The sequence below is a fragment of the Medicago sativa genome, chromosome 1, assembly GCF_051527215.1.
Source record: "Medicago sativa cultivar Bolivia chromosome 1, Bolivia_mono, whole genome shotgun sequence".
Lineage (NCBI taxonomy): Eukaryota > Viridiplantae > Streptophyta > Magnoliopsida > Fabales > Fabaceae > Medicago > Medicago sativa.
In genome coordinates this window covers 26,797,244-26,806,808 of record NC_140749.1, presented here as the reverse complement: position 1 = coordinate 26,806,808, position 9,565 = coordinate 26,797,244, and the positions used below count along the sequence as shown (strand labels likewise).

At 33.6% G+C, this 9,565-nt stretch overlaps 1 long non-coding RNA gene across 5 annotated transcripts; it reads right to left on the bottom strand.

Annotated features, from left to right (window-relative positions):
• Positions 1–295: 295 nt before the first annotated feature.
• LOC146953868 (uncharacterized) lies at positions 296–2,681 on the bottom strand. 5 transcript variants are annotated; one of them, XR_015030169.1, is made up of 4 exons: positions 1,960–2,681; positions 892–959; positions 719–786; positions 296–636 (listed from the first exon to the last, which is right to left on the bottom strand). It is a non-coding gene; the product is annotated as an uncharacterized LOC146953868 (long non-coding RNA). The 5 variants fall into 5 exon arrangements; XR_015030174.1 differs by having other exon boundaries at positions 892–954; XR_015030150.1 differs by having other exon boundaries at positions 719–959.
• Between the last annotated feature and the right edge of the window lie 6,884 nt (positions 2,682–9,565).

Below are 9,565 nucleotides of genomic sequence, written 5' to 3'. Positions count from 1 at the left end.
GATTCGCCTAAAACGAAATTATTTACATATGGGAAATATAAACTAGCCAAATATATGGTCTGTATGACCACATTTTTACATATGCATGACCACTATTTTTTCATAAATTAGAATGTCTCACTGACAATTGGCTTGAATTGATTTTTTTTTTGCACATGTAAGTTACAGATAACCAAATAAACGAACAATATATCCATAATTTTAGAATGTCTTTCATTAGTTTTCTATTGTGAGGCATGCAAACTTAAAGACGACTAGTTTTAAACACATGAAAGAAAAAAAACATGGTTACGCCTTTGTAAAATTGTGGTTACACACTTCAAATATTTGGTTATACATAATTTTCATGTGAAAACAATATTATTTTAAGGCGAGTTATCACTGAAATATCAAAAGTGATAAAATGTAGTACATCAAACAATAGAAAATACATGGTGAAATAAGTGTTTCAGACAATAAAACTAAAACTAAATAAGTTAGCCACATCATATACATGGCCGAATTAGTACATCACATAATAAAATAAAATTCAAAAAATTGAACGTAGTTGCTTGAAGTTGATTCTTCTGAGCTTGACTCAGATTTTTTATTGACTTCTATCAATGATTTCGTTTCAAAAACATGCCTTAACTGTACCTGAAAATGAACCATTTACACATCTATGGCTTTAGTCTGGGATAGTTATACAAACTTTGAAACCAAATCTAAGTGTACTTACATTACTTTCATTTGCCACATGAATTTTTTGTGTTTCAGATGGCCCATCTTGCGTCATTCATGTATGTCCTGTATACAAATGTATAAGAAAAGCAACATAGAGAGAAATATTTGCAACAAAGGCAATCTTTCAAAAGTTACAAACAATAAATAATTAAGAATAGAAAGACACACCTCAGGCTTGCCATAATTGTTCTTCCTAAATTTCAAGGATTTTGGATCAATTTGACAATTTGTCTGGTCTAACAGCAAAAAAAATTGTTTAAATACATTACCTCTATTGCGATATAGAAAGAATCAAAACCAAATGATACAAGAACAAGAACAATATACAAATAACAAATGTTCCACCAAACAAGTAGGCTATACGTCTATCAGAGAAAACATAAGCAAACCAATTATGTTAAAAGCTGTAACAAACAAAAATTAACATTAATCATCAGTTTGCATAACAATCACATCCCATCAGTGGAAAGATGTTTAAACATGCCGAAACAAAATGACTCAAACCTTGAGCAAATTTAAATTAAATACACAATATTTTCAACACCTCAATTTGATGGATCAAAGATGAATGAGAGGCTGCACAAGTCTTCACTATTCTTATCTCAAGATAACCCTCCACCAAAATTGAAGGTGTGGTTGTATTCAATTCATCTTGATGGTGGTGCATGACAATGCCACACCGTAATTATATGATGTCCAAATTTAATATCATCCTATATTGGCCACGAGATATGTCAGATGTTCTATTGAATTTTGGCGACAAGCAAGAAGATTCACTGTTATTTTGATTGAATTGAATCGAGCTGTAATAGACGTAAACCATCCCTAAACACTTGATCCTCAATTATACTTCCAACACCATTCAACCAAACCAACATTATCTAAAGCTTAAGTGATTCTCAAAATTCTTCATCATCTTTATCAAGTCTAATATTATCAGCAAATTAAATACTAAAAACCTAGAAAACTATCATGATAAGTGCTTATAACATTAAACCTAATTCATTAAATGCAAAAAATTAACTTTGATTTTGAAAAACTAATTTCAAAATCAGTGTTTACTAATTTCGAAACTAAGAAGAGTTTATCAGTGTTTACCAATTTCAAAACTAAAGTTGTTTTTCAATTATTAACATTATTCAATGTAATTTTTCAAAACCATTTTCAAAACACAAAATCCCTAAATTACAACCCTCAAACCCACAAATTGAAGGAAAATTTTGAGATAGATCTCACCTTCAACAAAGATGGAGAATCATCAATAGAGGCAGTCCGACCATAGAGAGTGGTAAATCTGTAGATGCAGTCCAGCAATGAGCCCAACACAATAAAAAAAAACGTGTGAGCAAATCAAAGGGAACAACTCCTAATTTATTGTCGCAAACTTCATTTCACTCATCTGAAAATCCAAACAAACTCTCTTCTTCTTTTTTGCTCAGATTCGAACAATACATATGAAAATTGAGATCTTGTTGATGATTGTGTTTCTAGTTAAAATCTATGTTTTGTTTTGCTGATTTTGAATGTTGTGTTTTCTGGGTTCTGATGGGGACGATGGGACACAATTGCAAGAATGACGGTGGTGTCAGATATGAGGCGGCGATGGTGGTGGTGGTGAGTGTGTGACGGTCGTCGGCTGTCGAGAATGATGAAGGTGTCGACGAAATAAGAATATGGATGGGAGAGAGATGAGAAAAGTGAGGATGAAGGTTGGACCTTTGGTCGTCACCGCCGTCGTCGCCGTAAACAGAAAAGGGTCGGTGGAGGTTGTGGAGATGGTGGAGGGTTTGAGAGAAGAGAAAGAAGGACAGAAAAAGTGAGGGTGAAGGAAGAAAGATAGGGTTTGTTTTGGACAAAATCACCCCTTATTTTTTACAAATGGACAAAATTGCCCCATGCCACATAAGGAGTGGTAGGAGGTGTATCACCAAAAGGGTGTTCACCAATCTTTTTCCTATTATAAAATACTACATTTTCATCATTTTTTTTTTAACTTTCGCATAACTTTTAAAAATAACTCTTGTCAACTTCTTTCTTTTACTAAAATAACCTTTCAGAGCTTCTAAGTAAGTTCTTTTATATCCTTCATTGTCATCAAAACGCCAAACATGTCTTCGCCTCTTCGGTGATTTCTCATGTGCCATGAAGGTTTGCAAAGTTGATTTAATAACCTTTTACCAACGACGAAAGTGACCACGGTGGTATGGTTCCTGGTTCATGGTTTGCAAAGCTCAGAAAAGGAAGTCTGGGAATTGAAATTCGGTTAACGATTGATTAAGGCAATGGGGTTTCTTGTCCATCTTGCTTGGAATCAGAATGAAATTGGTGAGAAGAGATTTTACAGTGGATTTTGGAATTCTCCTCTTCTTTTTTTTTTTAAATTCCAAGAATGATATTAAGAAAAATTCCAATCATAGACTTTGTCAAAATGTATCTGCAGTCGTGAAAGCACTTTTTTAAATGTTATCAAAGGAACTTGCTACTTGTAGTAAAATTATAGGGAAGGAACATGGATCAAATAAGAATAGGAAAGGGTATTTTGGTAACAAAGATTTTTATTTAACGGAAGTTAAGAAAATTTGACAGAAAACATAAAATTGGAGACTACAAAAACTATGTAATTTTTATAAAATAAAATAAAAACTGAAGCCACCTAAATCATAAACGTTTTTTTTTTTAAATAAAAGATGATTACAACATTGGTGATACAATGGGGTACTTCTAAGTATATGTTGGGACTAGCTGATAAAGTAGCTTCACTTGTAAAAGCATGCGCCACCACATTAGTTTGTCGCGAATTAAAAAACACCCTAGAGTTCACAAAATCAGAAGAAAGCATAGACTGACAAGCTGCAATAATCTGGCCAAATTTTGTAACATTTGTCTGTTGAGAGTTGAACGTATATGTTGTCGTCTTCGAATCCACCACAAAATCAACATTATCCATTTGTATATCTTGTAACCGTTGGAGCACATAAAACAACCCAAGAACCTCACCTACGTCAACAAAGGTCATAGGCGAGATGCATAGAGTTTTGGCCAACACATAGGCTCCGTCGTTATCCTGCACACATATACCAATACCAGTCCTATTCAAATCTGAGTTAAAAATGGCATCAATGTTGCATTTAACTCTCCTCGATTGCAGTTTTTTGCCAACGAGCCTGGGCATTTAGCTGCTGCTAGGCATCAACCATGGAAGGACTTATGTCTTGCTACTGTCGTGATCTATTGGTTTTAACAATTGCCTTAATCTAGTCGATCATTAGTTTATGTGCGCGATCAAGCACCTGTGCACACACTTCATTCTTGTTTTGCCAGAGTATAATATTGCGATGCTTCCAGAGACTCCATATAATAGCCATCATCTTATGGCACAGATCAACAACAAGACTCTGAAGGAAGAGAAATATAGCATATGTCGCCAAAGCATTGGTAGAGACTACATGAGAAACGACCTCCCAAAGACCAGCCAAGTGCCAAATCTGCACAACAAAAGAACAGGAGAAAAAAATATGGGAAAGGTCCTCCATAGGGTGGTCATAACTAACACAAGAAATAGGGAATTGAACTCCTTTATCTTGCAATCTAACTCGCATACAACACATTCTCCAAATTAGATTCTTAATTTTTTGTGGCACCTTTAATTTCCAGATGCCAGACCAGTAGCCCAGTTTGCTCATATGTGAAGTATTCGCAAATTCCTCCACATAAAGACGGTAAAAGCTCTTCATGTAATACAACACATCCTTCTCGACCTTCGAAACCAATTAGTCATGCTGCACTTGAGCAACCAAATGAGTGTTGAGAATATCCGAAGCTATATCGGTACTAAACATTTGTTGCACCATTGCTGAATTTCTGCTCTATGATCCAAACTCCATTAAATTTGCGACCTTTAAATTTTGAACGAAATTTGCCCCTTGAAAACTACCGTTAATACATCTATCATCCTTTAATCACGGTACATCCAAAATAGGAATGGAGGCCCCTATATTAATACAACATCGAGATCCTGTTTTCACAATGAACCTAGCACGAAGAATAGTTTGCCAAACATAACTCAGGTTGTGTCCTATATTCGTCGCAAGATAGCTACGATATGGGAATGACGTGCTTTAAAAATGCAAGAGACAAGTGAACGATGCTTGATCTCTAACTCCCACCCTTGCTTTCCAAACATATCGAGATTAAAAACTGTTAAATATTTGAAACCCATTCCACCATGAACTTTGTGCATAGACAGATTCTTCTAAGACAACCAATGGATGCCTCTATTATTAGACCCACCATGACCCCACCAAAACGAGTTCATCATGCTCTCGGTGTCTCCCCCCCCCCCCCCCCCCCCCCCAAAAAAAAAAAACTCCTTTGGGATTTTGACCACTTTCTTCCACACCTTCACTGACATCTTCAAGTAGATTGGTAGAGAATTCAACACCAAATTTAAGAGAACAATTCAATTACCAAGAATAATGTATTTATTCCCTTAAGAATGTGATTTCATGGTCAATTAGTCTAACAAAGTTTCACAAGTAGAGAGACAATTAGGATTTTCTACCACCAGTAAACCCAACTAACGAAACGGAACACTCCCTTCACTACAATTCAAATAATTGCTCGCCATTGCCATAAAGTCCTTAGACACATTTATCCCCACCATAGAACTTTTGAAAAAATTAACCTTTAGACTCAACGTCATTTCAAACCCTCTCAACAATGCCTTCAACGTTCAAATATTATCCACCATTGCCTCATCAATACAAAGAGTATCATCCACGTATTGGAGGTGAGAAACTACCAAACCATCTTGATGGAAGTTTAACCCCTTGAATCAATCATGCTTAACCGCATTTTGCATCAACTTGTTAAAACCCTCTGCCGCCAACATAAACAAAAATGGAGCTAGGGGATATCCTTGTTTAAGCTCTCTTTGGATATTGATCTCCTCCGTTGATGTTCTATTAACAAGAATAGACATACACACGCCTTCATCCATGCCACCCACTTTTGACACAACCCAACTCTACCCATCATATATTCCAAAATATCTCAATCTACCATATAATAAGCCTTAGCTTCTAGAAATCTTCCTTAAGAATCAACACTTGACCTTTTGCTTGTTTCGCAAAATCCACAATTTCATTCACCACCATCACATCATCCACCAAATTACGCCCCTTTAGAAAGACCGATTGGGATATAGAATTATTGTTTCCTTTGCTACATCCAACCTCCTTGCTATCACCTTTGAAAGGAGTTTATAAAGAGTATCCAACAAGTAAATTGGTCGGTAATCCTTCAAAGCCAATGACTAAGACACTTTCAAAATTAAAGTCACAAAGTAAGCTAGAAAACCCCTTGTAATTACTTCATCGGCGTGGAATTGGTCAAACATAATATGCGCCTCATATTTTATAAGATGCCGAAAATTCTTCACAAAAGAAAAATTAAAATCATCTGGACCCAAACGTTTGTTCCCATCACTATCCTTCACCACCAATTCAATCTCATCCAAAGCGAACGACGTAGATAAAACTCTATTCGCCTCCTTCGACGCCTTCTCAAAAGACACATTATCCAATTTCTGATGGTCCCAATTTGAAGATGAAACACGATTAGTAAAGTGCTCCACCACCTCTTTTATCACCTCACATGGAGATTGCACCCACACACCATTCACTTTAATTGCCTTAATATCATTTCTACTAGACCTCATCTTGACGCATCTATGAAAATATTTGTATTCACATCACCTTCCTTCAACCACTTTGATCTTAATCGTTGAATAGTTGTTGTCTTTTTTGTCTGTAAAATCCTCCATAGATCCATAAACATCTCTTTCCACCTTTGGACCTCGAAATCATTAAGAGTATCCACCTCCCCTTTCTCGTCGACTGTCTTAATCTATTCCACCAATCGAGAAATCATATCCACCATACCATCATATTCCGCCTTATGTCAATATTTCAAATGAATTTTTAGTCCATTCAGCTTTTCTTTCAAATTAACAAAACCCATCCAACCACTCACATTTTGATTCCTCCAACTCTCCTCCACAACCCCACTTAAACTCATATTTTCCAACCAATAGTTATTGAATCTAAAAGGCTTAGGACCCAATCCAAACCCTCCTCCTTTAGCACCAACATACAATGATCTGACACGACTGAGAGAAGACTTTCAACACCATTACTTCCTTTCCTCCAAAATGAGACTATATTAATCCTACTCATCGTGATACCATTCTGATGATACCAAGTGAAATGGCGCCTCAAAACATTCAAATCTTCCAACTCTAATTCACTAAGATAAAATTTCTCTTGAGCTCTCTTAACTTAATTCCATGTAACGATTTTGTCCCTTATCTTTTTTCACTTCATTTCACCTTTTTGATCAATTTGTATACCAATTTTTAAGGTTCAAATCTATGATTTTATTTTAATATGATCACTTAGTGCACAAATATATGATCATTCATTCATGTTTTCGTATGAAATTTAGATTTGATACTTGTAATTTATACGCAAATGAATTAAAAAGAAAAAAATGATATGAAAAAAAGAAGATAAAAGACAAAATCACCAAGAGCAAAAAAAGATAAAAGACAAATTATTATGTAAAATTAAGTTAAAGAACGACAAATATAATTTAACTTTATAAATATTATAATGACAACAACACATCTCATGTTTCAAGATTAAACTCGTCATCGTGTACTTAACTCGTTTGATAAAGACATTACATAATATATGCATGGTTGATGTTCGAACCTTAATCGTCCGACTTATTCATCTTTAAAATATAAATTTTCAACTAAAAAGATAATGATTGATTGCCCCTGACAAAAAATATGATTGTTTATCCCTACAAAAAATTTAGCCACTAGGACATCACATGTATGAAAATGGAAAAGCTTCTTTCAAAAAAAAAGTATGAAAGTGGGAAAACTACCCCCTTGCTGCGGTCCTACTATTTTTAATTGGTCTCGGTGTTTTACTTGCACCAAACATCAATCTGTCGTTTCCCGATCTGTATATTTTTGTCTTTTGGACAATGACATGCCATACATCATACAACTTTTTATGACATTTAATAAATAATTCTTCTAATAAAAATACTAGTGGCCAGAAAAACTTTATTATCAGATGCCGGAAAAAATTTATATTTTAAAAATATTAATCGAGATAAATCAAACAACATCTTATACATTAATATTTGTATTTATATATTAATTAAAAAAATAATCAAAGTAAACTATATAAATAGTGTACATTAGGGAGCATAAATTAAATTCAAAACGAAAATTAAATTTAAAATTCCCTAAAAAAATATTAAATTCAAAACGAAAATTATTTTTAGCCAAAACTGAGTAGTGACTGACCAGGAAGATTCTTTAGTGACTTTCAATTTCAATGGTTGTTGAGAATAGAGTAGTGACTGACCAGGAAGATTCTTTAGTGACTTTCAATTTCAATGGTTGTTGAGAATAGTAGTATGTCTTTTGAGTAGTGCGTATATCCATTGTACAATAATGACCATTGACTTCTAATCTAAGATATAAAGAAACATAATTGACCTCGACAGATTATTTTAACATTATGCTAAAAAAAAACTATTTTAACATTAGAGACATTAAAAAATTTACTTTTTTTACTATGAATTGATCTTAGTGATATTTAAAAAACTTATCTTTTCTCCCTTCAATATCAACTACACAAAGATCAAACGAATTTACATATTACAGGGACTAATTGCAAGTTTCAACATGAAAAAAGTTTACAAGGACTAAAAAAAACAAGGATCGAAATAGAAAAGTTGTATATTTGCAATGATTTTTTTAAAAAAAATACAGGTTTGGTGACTAACAACAAAAAGTTGTATATCTGTATAGATAAAAAATACATTTAAACCCATAACATAAAATAAAAAATACACTATTACTTTAATGAATAATTTGCGTCTATAAAAATTATTTAATCATTTTCCACTTTTTTTTATCATGCCACTAGTTTATAGATTTTTTCCTTCTTTTAAAAAAAAGGAAAATGCTAACTAATACCCGAAGGGCATTGGTTAAACAATTAAAACAAGTAAGTTTTTAATAAAAAAGAGGTGTGATGTCAAATGTAACATTTTACATTTCTAAAACAAAACTTCTACTTCTGGATTTTTTAACCATTGTCCTTAGGACACTGGTTAGCAAGACAAAAAAACTTTTAATTTCCTTGGTATTTTTACATCCCTATTTAGTTTATGAATTTGTCATTGACCAATGACCAGGACAGTGGCAGTCAAAGTCAAGTCATCGCCTAAGCTTCCGAGAAATTCATATAGGAATACCACTCAGAAGTGGAGGAGGAACTCACGGATTATGATGTTTCTTTACTCCCAACAAGTCCCAACTTTGCCTTTTGATTCTTAATTTAGTTGTTACTTGAGTTATACTCCTTCGGTTCCTAGGCAATTTCTCAAATCTCAATACACAACTTTTGAAAATATTCATTGGTATAGATTGAACAAAACTTTTATACACTAAGACCATCACATTAGTGGAATCTATCTTGATAAGACTTGATACCTAATACGAATTACTATTAGGGGGAAATTTTTTGAGTACCTAAGAGGTATATTATAGGTTAAGAGTCTCAACTAAGATCTCACTTTATTTGTGGGTCTTACATATTTTCAATATTAAAAATGAAATGTAATGATACAAAGTTATTGATAGATGAGTGACAAATTTCATTTAAGAAATTTGTGTAAGATGCTGAATTGGAGGGATTGAGTACTTATTAGTTACTACTATATTAGAAAATTGTAAATAAATGATATGTACACG